This window comes from Bubalus kerabau, chromosome 2 (assembly GCF_029407905.1).
Source record: "Bubalus kerabau isolate K-KA32 ecotype Philippines breed swamp buffalo chromosome 2, PCC_UOA_SB_1v2, whole genome shotgun sequence".
Taxonomy (NCBI): Eukaryota; Metazoa; Chordata; class Mammalia; order Artiodactyla; family Bovidae; genus Bubalus; species Bubalus kerabau.
Genome location: NC_073625.1, coordinates 166,314,967 through 166,328,896, shown reverse-complemented (window position 1 = coordinate 166,328,896; position 13,930 = coordinate 166,314,967). Strand labels below are relative to the sequence as shown.

The 13,930-nt window shown below is 39.8% G+C and overlaps 1 pseudogene; it reads right to left on the bottom strand.

Annotated features, from left to right (window-relative positions):
* Positions 1–654: 654 nt before the first annotated feature.
* Positions 655–13,002, bottom strand: LOC129644513 (craniofacial development protein 2-like; annotated as a pseudogene).
* Between the last annotated feature and the right edge of the window lie 928 nt (positions 13,003–13,930).

The window sequence follows — 13,930 nt, the reverse complement described above, 5'->3', positions numbered from 1 at the left end:
TGAATTTTGGCTAAAAATCAACTAACGACCAATATCAATAATAAAAATTGTATCAATAAGAGTAAAAGTAATTCATGTTCAACAATTATGTAAATGATTAGGGTTAGAAATGATTTCGGAGAAGGCAATGGTATCCCACTCCAGTACTCTTGCCTGGAAAATCCCATGGACAGAGGAGCCTGGTGGGGTGCATTCCATGGGGTCGCTAAGAGTCGGACACGACTGAGCGATTTCACTTTCACTTTTCACTTTCATGCATTGGAGAAGGAAATGGCAACCCACTCCAGTGTTCTTGCCTAGAGAATCCCAGGGATGGGGGAGCCTGGTGGGCTGCCATCTCTGGGGTCACACAGAGTCGGATGAGCGAAGCGACTTAGCAGCAGCAGCAGAAGTTTAAGATAAATGACATAGATTTATTAAAGATATCAGACCTTAGATTGTACTATTAGATTTCAAATTCCTGATATGAGTAAAATGCAAAGTTCAACTGTGTTTTTGAAAAGTCATTATTTGGGGGAAGGTAAAGACTGTAATGTCACGAACCTCATTCCATAGTTCATCAGGTACTCTATTTATCAGATCCAGGCCCTTAAATCTATTTCTCACTTCCACTGTATAATCATAAGGGATTTGATTTAGGTCATACCTGAATGGTCTAGTGGTTTTCCCCACTTTCTTCAATTTCAGTCTGAATTTGGTAATAAGGAGTTCATGGTCTGAGCCACAGTCAGCTCCTGGTCTTGTTTTTGCTGACTGTATAGAGCTTCTCTATCTTTGGTTGCAAAGAATATAATCAATCCAATTTTGGTGTTGACCATCTGGTGATGTCCATGTATAGAGTCTTCTCTTGTGTTGTTGGAAGAGGGTGTTTGCTATGACCAGTGTATTTTCTTGGTAAAACTCTATTAGCCTTTGCCCTGCTTCATTCCGTACTCCAAGGCCAAATTTGCCTGTTACTCCAGGTGTTTCTTGACTTCCTACTTTTGCATTCCAGTCCCCTATAATGAAAAGGACATCTTTTTTGGGTGTTAGTTCTAAAAGGTCTTGTAGGTCTTCATAGAACCGTTCAACTTCAGCTTCTTCAGTGTTACCTGTTGGGGCATAGATTTGGATTACTGTGATATTGAATGGTTTGCCTTGGAAACGAACAGAGATCATTCTGTTGTTTTTGAGATTGCAGCCAAGTACTGCATTTCAGACTCTTTTGTTGAACATGATGGCTACTCCATTTCTTCTGAGGGATTCCTGCCCACAGTAGTAGATATAATGGTCATCTGAGTTAAATTCACCCATTCCAGTCCATTTCAGTTCGCTGATTCCTAGAATGTCGACATTCACTCTTGCCATCTCTTGTTTGACCACTTCCAATTTGCCTTGATTCATGGACCTGACATTCCAGGTTCCTATGCAATATTGCTCTTTACAGCATCGGACCTTGCTTCTATCACCAGTCACATCCACAGCTGGGTATCCTTTTTGCTTTGGAATGAGGTTTGTGACATTGTGCAGGAGACAGGGATCAAGACCATCCCCATGGAAAAGAAATGCAAAAAAGCAAAATGGCTGTCTGGGGAGGCCTTACAAATAGCTATGAAAAGAAGAGAAGTGAAAAGCAAAGAAGAAAAGGAAAGATATAAACATCTGAATGCAGAGTTCCAAAGAATAGCAAGAAGAGATAAGAAAGTCTTCTTCAGCGATCAATGCAAAGAAATAGAGGAAGACAACAGAATGGGAAAGACTAGAGATCTCTTCAAGAAAATCAGAGATACCAAAGGAACATTTCATGCAACGATGGGCTCAATAAGGGACAGAAATGGTATGGACCTAACAGAAGCAGAAGATATTAAGAAGAGATGGCAAGAATACACAGAAGAACTGTACAAAAAAGAGCTTCATGACCCAGATAATCACGATGGTGTGATCACTGACCTAGAGCCAGACATCCTGGAATGTGAAGGCAAGTGGGCCTTAGAAAGCATCACTACGAACAAAGCTAGTGGAGGTGATGGAATTTCAGTTGAGCTATTCCAAATCCTGAAAGATGATGCTGTGAAAGTGCTGCACTCAATATGCCAGATTTCCAAATATTCCACATTTGGAAAACTCGGCAGTGGCCACAGGACTGGAAAAGGTCAGTTTTCATTCCAATCCCAAAGAAAGGCAATGCCAAAGAAGGCTCAAACTACCGCACAATTGCACTCATCTCACACTCTAGTAAAGTAATGCTCAAAATTCTCCAAGCCAGGCTTCAGCAATATGTGAACCATGAACTTCCTGATGTCCAAGCTGGTTTTAGAAAAGGCAGGGGAACCAGAGATCAAATTGCCAACATCTGCTGGATCATGGAAAAAGCAAGAGAGTTCCAGAAAAACATCTATTTCTGCTTTATTGACTATGCCAAAGCCTTTGACTGTGTAGATCACAAGAAACTGTGGAAAAATCTGAAAGAGATGGGAATACCAGACCACCTGACCTGGCTCTTGAGAAATTTGTACGCAGGTCAGGAAGCAATAGTTAGAACTGGACATGGAACAACAGACTGGTTCCAAATAGGAAAAGGAGTTCATCAAGGCTGTATATTGTCACCCTGTTTATTTAACTTATATGCAGAGTACATCATGAGAAACGCTGGACTGGAAGAAACACAAGCTGGAATCAAGATTGCAGGGAGAAATAAAAATAACCTCAGATATGCAGATGACACCACCCTTATGGCAGAAAGTGAAGAGGAACTGAAAAGCCTCTTGATGAAAGTGAAAGTGGAGAGTGAGAAAGTTGGCTTAAAGCTCAACATTCAGAAAACGAAGATCATGGCATCTGGTCCCATCGCTTCATGGGAAATAGATGGGGAAACAGTGGAAAGAGTGTCAGACTTTATTTTGGGGGGCTCCAAAATCACTACAGATGGTGACTGCAGCCATGAAATTAAAAGACGCTTACTCCTTGGAAGGAAAGTTATGACCAACCTAGATAGCATGTTCAAAAGCAGAGACATTACTTTGCCAACAAAGGTTCGTCTAGTCAAGGCTATGGTTTTTCCTGTGGTCATGTATGGATGTGAGAGTTGGACTGTGAAGAAGGCTGAGCGCCGAAGAATTGATGCTTTTGAACTGTGGTGTTGGAGAAGACTCTTGAGAGTCCCTTGGACTGCCAGGAGATCCAACCAGTCCATTCTGAAGGAGATCAGCCCTGAGATTTCTTTGGAAGGAATGATGCTAAAGCTGAAACTCCAGTACTTTGGCCACCTCATGCGAAGAGCTGACTCATTGGAAAAGACTCTGATGCTGGGAGGGATTGGGGGCAGGAGGAGAAGGGGATGTCAGAGGATGAGATGGCTGGATGGCATCACTGACTCGATGGATGTGAGTCTCAGTGAACTCCGGGAGTTGGTGATGGACAGGGAGGCCTGGCATGCTGTGATTTATGGAGTGGCAAAGAGTCGGACACGACTGAGTGACTAAACTGAAACTGAAAGACTGTATATAATTCCAGTTAATAATGACTGCAATTAATTATAAACCTTTTAATTAATGTAAAACTCAATTTATAATATTTGTGTAAACAAGAAAGTAGTTATCTTATTTGCTGGGTCTTTTTTTTAATTTAAATATTAGCCAGTCTTCTGGCCATAGCAATGGCATTAATGGTTTATGCTTTATTTCTGTGTTCTAAAAACAGTATGTGGTATTAATATTTGAACATAAATACAATAACAAAAATTAAAATAGAGATAAGAAACAAGCAATCAGAGTTTGCATTGTGCAATATTTTGTTCTTATGTTTGCTATTTTATCTGGCTGGTCCATATTTGATCATTCAACTAAAATGTGCATTCACAAACATTAGAGAGATTAGAACTTTACATAAAGCTATTGTTTGATATGTGAAATTTGCATATTTAAGGTCTTTCTCAAAGTGTTAAATAGCTGTGACATGGTAGAATTTTCTGGCTTTTATTTGCTACCTGAGAAAGAGTTGGCTTGTTGTTACAATTAAATAAGCAATTATCACTAAAACCACATCCTACAACAGGGTGACATGTCTGTAACCAAAGAGTGTGGCTCCATCATTGTGTGCAAATACACACATATCTGGTGATTAAACACAACCTGATTTTCTTACCTCCTCATTTGAGTCTCTGCTTTAGTTTTCATGCTAGATAATTTTATAGCTTTCTGTGGTCATTTATGCCTCATCATTTCAACTGTGAGCAAAAGAGAGACATGAAAGGACATAGACAGTTTTTCAAGAAAGCATCAGATTTTGTGAATCAAATTTAACTCATTGTATCACTTTTTTCAGATTGTTTTATGTTTCCTATATCACAACAAGTGCAATTGATTGAAAAAGAGCTGAGAAATGAGATTTTGTACATTCTCTGTGGGATAATCTGAGTTAAATTCACCCATTCCAGTCCATTTTAGTTTGCTGATTCCTAAAATGTCGATGTTCACTCTTGCCGTCTCATGCCTGACCACTTCCAATTTGCCTTGATTCATGGACCTAACATTCCAGGTTCCTAAGCAATATTGTTCTTTACAGCATCGGACCTTGCTTCCATCACCAGTCACATCCACAACTGGGTATTGCTTTTGCTTTGGCTCCATCTCTTCATTCTTTCTAGAGTTATTTCTCCACTGATATCCAGTAGCAGATTGCTCACCTACCAACCTGGGCAGTTCATCTTTCAGTATCCTATCTTTTTGCCTTTCATACTCTTCATGGGATTCTCAAGGCAAGAATACTGAAGTGGTTTGCCATTCCCTTCTCCAGTGGACCACATTTTGTCAGAACTCTCCACTATGACCCATCCATCTTGGGTGGCCCTACACAGCTCATAGTTTCACTGAGTTAGACAAGGCTGTGGTGCATGTTGGTTAGTTTCCTGTAATTGTGGTTTTCAGTCTGTCTGCCCTCTGATTGAGACAGATAAGAGGCTTATGGAAGCTTCTGATGAGAGAGACTGACTGAGAGGGAAACTGGGTCTTGTTCTGATGGGTGGGGCCATGAATCTTTAATCCAATTTTCTATTGATGGGAGGAGCTGTGTTCCCTCCCTGCTATTTACCTGTGGCCAAACTATGGTGGAGGGAATGGAGATAATGGTGACCTCCTTCAAAAGGTCCCATGCATGCACTGCCACACTCAGTGCCCCCAACCCTGCAGCAGGCCACTGACCCACCTCTCTGCTGGAGATTCTTGGACACTAACAGGCAAGTCTGGGTCAGTCTCTTGTGGGGACACTGCTCCTTTCTCCTGAAGCCTGGTGCACAAGGTTCTCTCCAAGAGTCTATTTCCCAGTCCTGTGTAACTTCTGGCAGCACTGTGGTGGGGTTAATGGTGACCTCCTCCAAGAGGGCTTATGCCATACCCAAGTCTGCTGCACACAGAGCCCCGGTCCCTGTGGCAGTCCACTGCTGACCTGTACCTCCACAGGACATGCTCAAACACCATTCTGTCTCAGTCTCTGTGGGATCCTTGGGGCCTGGTGCACACAAGGTTTGCTTGAGCCCTCTGAGTGTCTCTGGCGGGAATGGGGCTTGATTCTAAACAGTGAAAACAGTGGCTGACTTTATTTTGGGGGCTCCAAAATCACTGAAGATGGTGACTGCAGCCATGAAATTAAAAGACACTTACTCCTTGGCAGGAAAGTTATGACAAACCTAGACAGTATAATAAAAAGCAGAGACATTACTTTGCCAACAAGGGTCCGTCTAGTCAAGGCTATGGTTTTTCCAGTAGTCATGTGTGGATGTGAGACTTGAACTATAAAGAAAGCTGAGAGCAGAAGAATTGATGCTTTTGAACTGTGGTGTTAGAGAAGACTCTTGAGAGTCCCTTGGACTGCAAGGAGATCTAACCAGTCTTTCCTAAAGGAGATCAGTCCTGGGTGTCCATTGGAAGGAATGATGCTGGAGCTGAAACTCCAATACTTTGGCCACTTGGTGCAAAGAGCTGACTCATTTGAAAAGGCCCTGATGCTGGGAAAGATTGAAGGTGGGAAGAGAAGGGGATGACAGAGGATGAGATGGTTGGATGGCATCACCAACTCAATGGAGATGAGTTTGAGTAAACTCTGGGAGTTGGGGATGGACAGGGAAGCCTGGTGTGCTGCAGTATATGGGGTTGGAAAGAGTCAGACACGACTGAGTGACTGAACTGACTGACTGACTGCGGGATAAAATATGCCTTAAACATACATTAATGATTACTGAAGACCTACAAGACCTTTTGGAACTAACACCCCAAAAGGTACCTTTTTCATTATAGGGGACTGGAATGGAAAAGTAGGAGGTCAAGAAACACCTGGAGTAACAGGCAAATTTGGCCTTGGAGTACAGAGTGAAGCAGGACAGAGCTTTGCCAAGAGAACACACTGGTCATAGCAAACACTCTCTTCCAGCAACATAAGAGAAGACTCGACACATGGACATCATCAGATAGCCAACACCAAAATCAGATTGATTATATTATTTTCAGCCAAAGATGGAGAAGATCTATACAGTCAGCAAAAACAAGACTGGGAGCTGACTGTGGCTCAGATGATGAACTCCTTACTGCAAAATTCAGACTTAAAGAAGTGGGGGAAAACACTAAGCCATTAAGATATGACCTAAATCAAATCTCTTATACAGTGGAAGTGAGAAATAGATTTAAGGGACTAGATCTGATAGACAGAGTGCCTCATGAACTATGGACAAAGGTTCATGACATTGTCCAGGAGACAGGGATCAAGACCATCCCCAAGAAAAAGAAATGCAAAAAAGCAAAATGGCTGTCTGAGGAGGCCTTACAAATAGCTGTGGAAAAGAAGAGAAGTGAAAAGCAAAGGAGAAAAGGAAAGATATAAACATCTGAATGCAGAGTTCCAAAGAATAGCAAGGAGAGATAAGAAAGCCTTCCTCAGAGATCAGTGAAAAGAAATAGAGGAAAACAATATAATGGAAAAGACTAGAGATCTCTTCAAGAAAATTAGAGATATGAAGGGAACATTTCATGCAAAGATGGGCTCAATAAAGGACAGAAATGGTATGGACCTAACAGAAGCAGAAGATATTAAGAAGAGATGGCAAGAATACACAGAAAAACTGTACAAAAAAGATCTTCATGACCCAGATAGTCACAATGGTGTGATCACTCACCTAGAGCCAGATATCCTGGATTGTGAAGTCAAGTGGGCCTTAGGAAGCATCACTACAAACAAAGCTAGAGGAGGTGATAGAATTCCAGTTGAGCTATTTCAAATCCTAAAAGATGATGCTGTGAAAGTGTAGCACTCAATATGTCAGCAAATTTGGAAAACTCAGTAGTGGCCACAGGACTGGAAAATGTCAGTTTTCATTCCAATCCCACAGAAAGGCAATGCCAAAGAATGCTCAAACTACTGCACAATTGCACTCATCTCACACGCTAGTAAAGTGCTGCTCAAAACTCTCCAAGCCAGTCTTCAGAAATATGTGAACCGTGAACTGCCAAATGTTCAAGCTGGATTTAGAAAAGACAGAGGAACCAGAGATCAAATTGCCAACATCCACTGGATCATCAAAAAAGCAAGAAAGTTCCAGAAAAACATCTATTTCTGCTTTATTGACTATGCCAAAGCCTTTGACTGTGTGGATCACAATAAACTGTGGAAAATCCTGAAAGAGATGGGAATACCATACCACCCAACCTACGTCTTGTGAAATCTGTATGCAGGTCAGGAAGCAACAGTTAGAACTGGACATGGACCAACAGACTGGTTCCAAATAAGAAAAGGAGTACATCAAGGCTGTATATTGTCACCCTGCTTATTTAACTTATATGCAGAGTACATCATGAGAAACACTGGCCTGGAGGAAGCACCAGCTGGAATCCAGATTGCTGGGAGAAATATCAGTAACCTCACAAATGCAGATGACACCACCCTTATGGCAGAAAGTGAAGAATTAAAGAGACTCTTGATGAAAGTGAAAGAGGAGAGAGAAAAAGTTGGCTTTAAGCTCAACATTCAGAAAACTAAGATCATGGCATCCAGTCCCATCACTTCATGGGAAATAGATGAGGAAACAGTGGAAACAGTGTCAGACTTTATTATTGGGGGCTCCAAAATCACTACAGATGGTGACTGCAGCCATGAAATTAAAAGCTGCTTCCTCCTTGGAAGGAAAGTCATGACCAACCTAGACAGCATATTAAAAAGCAGAGACACTACTTTGCCAACAGAAGTCTATCTAGTCAAGGCTATAGTTTTTCCAGTAGTCATGTACTGATGTGAGAGATGGACTATAAAGAAAGTCACGCATCAAAGAATTGATGCTTTTGAACTGTGGTGTTGGAGAAGACTTTTGAGAGTCCCTTGGACTGCAAGCAGTTCCAACCAGTTTATCCTAAAGGAGATCAGTCCTGAGTGTTCATTGGAAGGACTGATGTTGAAGCTGAAACTCTAATACTTTGGCCTGATGGGAAGAGCTGACTCATTTGAAAAGACCCTGATGCTAGGAAAGATTGAGGGCAGGAGGAGAAGGGGATGCCAGAGGATGAGATGGTTGGATGGCATCACTGACTCAATGGACATGAGTCTGGGTAAACTCTGGAAGTCGGTGATGGGCAGGGAGGCCTGCCGTGCTGCAGTTCATGGGGTTGCAAAGAGTTGGACATGACTGAGCAACTGAACTGATCTGAACTCAATGATTACTGATACTTAAATAGTTCAAATGTGTTCATCTGGATTAGAAAATAACCATCTTATTTCCTGTAAATTTTTCTCAAGTTTATTGTTATTTTGTAACTTTATATAAAGAAGGACTCATATAAAGAAGTCATCTATATAAAGAAGGACTCATTTTATAAGTTGTTTGAATAAATAACAATATAGGTGATACACCAAGGAAGACTGATCGATTGAGAGATTCAAGATTGACAAGAGATTCTACTAAGAGAGATTAATTAACAGCAAAGGATCCACCACAGGATTTTTTTAAGAAGCATGACTGTACAATATGTTTTATATACAGAAACATGGCTACACATAATTTCTGAGAAGACAGGTGCAATATAAGAATGTACCTATTCTGAAATGGGAAAAAATGGGGCTATTCTAAGGATTTTGGAAAACTACATTTTCCTTTTTCATGTCTTTCATTAGTTGGGATTGTTTCAAACATATTATTATCTTATGATAGAAAACTCTAGTCCATGCCACATAGAAAATGCTCAGTCAGCAAATGAAAAGTGAAAAGTCAGAAAGAAGAAATTTGAAACAATTATTCATTCACATCAGAAAATGTTTCCAAGCCAAGCTTTAGTTGTGCTGTTTTTTGAAAATTACTTCATCATTTGGATCAATTCTGTGGTGTGATGTACCGTTGTTTTGTTGTGATTATAAAGTAACTGCTTTTACTTTAGAGGCATTTCAAAGCAGTAGTTTGGGTTCACATTACATGTGCACAGTCTTCTGTTTTGAAGAGAATCAACATTTCATGTAAAAAAAACTTTCCTGCCAACACCCCTTCCAAGCCTGAAGGGCTTATGACTGAAATATCATCAGCATATGCCTGAGCCACCGCAATTTCTTTCTACCTAATGCTTCCCCACAATCTTTACTCACTCTAATTCAACTTTTGACCTTCTGCTAAATTAAGCTCCACAAGATCCTTCATGCAATATATTTTAATAAATTTCGAAAAAAAATTAATATGTTCTGCTGGAGTTCCAACCACCTTAGATTATAAACTAGTTTTACAGCCCCCTCAGACTCTAGGATTGAAGAATATGCACCAATAAGGTTCTCAAGAAAATGCTAAATAACAGAGAGCATCTTATCTGCTTCCAGTCCCTTACTTGGATTACTGACTACTTAAGTCAAATAAGCGTCAGTGTCCCCTTTTCATAAGTGAGGACAATAGCAGTATTTACATCATAGCATTATTCTGAAAATTAAATTAGTAATCTGCGTGACACATTTAGCCTTGTAGCTGCCACATATTAAGCCCTCCTGAATATTGCTACAGATTGATCACTACTAGTGTTAATAGGAAGTTATCCTCCAATCCTTCCCTGCCACCTTGTCATCCAAAAAAAAAAAAAAAATACATACTCCTTACTACTCATATAAAGTTACGTCTCAGTAACTCATGGACAAGAAAAAACCTAGTGAGTAGACTGCTCACAGAACATATGGAATTTGCATGAGGTGGGATGGAGTGAGTCTAATCCTGAGCCTTCACTCAGGTTATCTTTTTTGAATCACAGCATTTTTAATAACAAAGTAAGAATATTACCTACCTTGAGAGATAGTTATAAAGATTAACCATTATGTAGTACAAATTGCTAATAATTACTTAATCTACTTACTTGCTCTGAGCCTCAAGCTTCTCATCTGGAAAATGGGGATAATAATATATATCTTGCATGGAAATTGGGAAAATTAGAAATGATAATACTGAAATTGAAAGTAAAATTCAATCAGTCATGTCTGAATTTTTGCTACCCCATGGACTATATAGTCCATGGAATTCTTCAGGCCAGAATACTGGAGTGGGTAGCCTTTCCCTCCTCCAGGGGATCTTCTCAACCCAAGGATCAAACCCAGGTCTCCAGCATTGCAGGCAGATTCTTTACCAGCTGACCCACAAGGGAAGCCCTAATGATAATACTAATACTTCATTAATACTTCACTGTGCTAAGTCCTTTATGTAGACTGGACTAAATAGTGTGTGGGGGCACACAGCAGGCACTCAGTAAATGTTAGCTATTGCTATTGTTAATAATAATCTAACCTAAGTTCCATCAACAGGTGAAAAAAAATGTTGTATACACACACACACACACACACACAAACACACACACGATAAAATACTACTCAGCCATAAAAATGAATGCAATTTTTCCATCTGCAGCAGCATGCATGTACTTGGAGGGCATTATGTTAAGTAAAGTAAGTCAAAGAAAGACAAATACCATATGATATCACTGATCTAGTTGTTACCAGAGGGGGTGGGGGAGGGGTAGTGAAAGGATAGTGAATTAAGAGATACAAATTATCAGGTATAAAATAAGCTAAAAAGATATATTGTAGAACATGGGTAATATAGCCAATATTTTAAATAACTATAACTGGAATATAACCTCTAAAAATTATGAATCACTATATTGTATATAATTGCCAACATCTGCTGGAACATAGAAAAAGCAAGAGAGTTCCAAAAAAACATCTATTTCTGTTTTATTGACTATGTCAAAGACTTTGACTGTGTGGATCACAATAAACTGTGGAAAATTCTTCAAGATTTGGGAATACCAGACCACCTGACCTGCCTCTTGAGAAATTTGTATGCAGGTCAGGAAGCAACAGTTAGAACTGGACATGGAACAACAGACTGGTTCCAAATAGGAAAAGGAGTTTGTCAAGGCTGTATATTGTCACCCTGTTTATTTAACTGATATGCAGAGTACATCATGAGAAACGCTGGACTGGAAGAAACACAAGCTGGAATCAAGATTGCAGGGAGAAATATCAATAACCTCAGATATGCAGATGACACCACCCTTATGGCAGAAAGTGAAGAGGAACTCAAAAGCCTCTTGATGAAAGTGAAAGTGGAGAGTGAGAAAGTTGGCTTAAAGCTCAACATTCAGAAAACGAAGATCATGGCATCCGGTCCCACCACTTCATGGGAAATAGATGGGGAAACAGTGGAAACAGTGTCAGACTTTATTTTTGGGGGCTCCAAAATCACTACAGATGGTGACTGCAGCCATGAAATTAAAAGACGCTTACTCCTTGGAAGGAAAGTTATGACCAACCTAGATAGCATATTCAAAAGAAGAGACATTACTTTGCCAACAAAGGTTCATCTAGTCAAGGCTATGGTTTTTCCTGTGGTCATGTATGGATGTGAGAGTTGGACTGTGAAGAAGGCTGAGCACCGGAAGAATTGATGCTTTTGAACTGTGGTGTTGGAGAAGACTATTGAGAGTCCCCTGGACTGCCAGGAGATCCAACCAGTCCATTCTGAAGGAGATGAGCCCTGGGATTTCTTTGGAAGGAATGATGCCAAAGCTGAAACTCCAGTACTTTGGCCACCTCATGCGAGGAGTTGACTCACTGGAAAAGACTCTGATGCTGGGAGGGATTGGGGGCAGGAGGAGAAGGGGACGACAGAGGATGAGATGGCTGGATGGCATCACTGACTCGATGGACGTGAGTCTGAGTGAACTCCAGGAGTTGGTGATGGACAGGGAGGCCTGGCATGCTGCGATTCATGGGGTCGCAAAGAGTCGGACATGACTGAGGGACTGATCTGATCTGATATTGTATATCTGTAGCATATAATATATATATATATATAGATCAATAAAAATAAATTTAAGAAAATGGTCTCATTATGTTAGTATTTTATTCTCCAAATAATATTTAATTTTAAATTAAATATGGCTAAGTGGGAGCCACAACAGGAGAAATGATCAAGATAGAAAATGTGTGATAATCATAGTGGATGTATTTGTGGAAGCTGGGTTTCAGAATTCCTTGAAGTAACTGCCTTAGATACATGGGAGGTAGCTCAACTGGAATTCCATCACCTCCACTAGCTTTGTTAGTAGTGATGCTTTCTAAGGCCCACTTGACTTCACATTCCAGGATGTCTGGCTCTAGGTCAGTGATCATACCATCGTGATTATCTGGGTTGTGAAGCTCTTTTTTGTACAGTTCTTCTGTGTATTCTTGCCATATCTTCTTAATATCTTCTGCTTCCTTTAGGTCCATACCATTTCTGTCCTTTGTCGAGCCCATCTTTGCATGAAATGTTATTGATTACTGTTTCCTAATTACTCAGTGGTTAATGATCACTTTGTTCTTTGGCCCTGAAGGCCACATGAGTTATAGCTTAACTCCCCGCATATTCTTTCACTCATGGCTGAGAGTATAATAAAGCTGGCTTGGATTCAGTTTCGGCACCTTCACCTTGGAGCGGTGTTGGTCCCCCGATCCTTGCCTTTCTCTGAATTCTTGTGTTCTCATTCTCTTGCGGTATCTCGCTTTCAGAAACCCTGCTTGTCGAACTGGTCTCGACACTCCTCTTCCTGTTCTTGTTATTATCTTATTGGCACAATTTTTATTTCCCTGATCCACTCATGGTAAGTGTAGAGATATGACAAAGTAACCTAAAACACAAGGCATTATAGTCAGAGATGAAGAATTTCTTGTTTCCTGACTTGAACTACAGAATGAGACCTCATAATATTTATAGCTCATTTGTGCCTGATAAGCAATTTCTGAATAAACCTTGTATCCTTTAATAATTTTTCTTTTTCTCACTTGAAACAAAATAGGGAGAAAAAATAAGTGAAAATTTGCTGTTTTATGTGTGTGTGTTCTCATTCTTAGGTATTTTAAGCTATTATCTCAGAGAATTCCTCAAAGTGAAGTTCTCCTGAAAATGTGCTTTTCTGCAGCCTGAAATATTCACAGTTCACTTCAGAGGTATACACAATAAAGCATGTTATACAATTTAATTAATACACATTTGAAATGTTAATGACCAAACAAATAAAACTTAATTTGTCAATCTCATCTATTTTTCTTTAAAAATGCAGTAAAAGAATCATAGTTAAAATGAAAAAACAAAAATGTATCAATAGTTACTAATCATATTTTTGAATAGCTCTCCATGTGGAGATCTTAAGAATATAGTAATTTTTTTCTAAAAACAAGGAAATTAAAATGGAATTAAAACCAATTGTGAAATGGTGAAATAGAATTGACCTACAGCTACAGCTCCATCTCAAGGAAATTAAAGAAAAAGTCCACTACACCTTATTTTCCTTAGATATTCAGAAATGCTTTACCAGGATGGGAAAGAGCAGTTGATAGCAAAACAATTTTTGCTAGCAAGACACAAAGAAAAAATACCAATAAATTAATTTTCCAACTTTCAAATATTTACCTA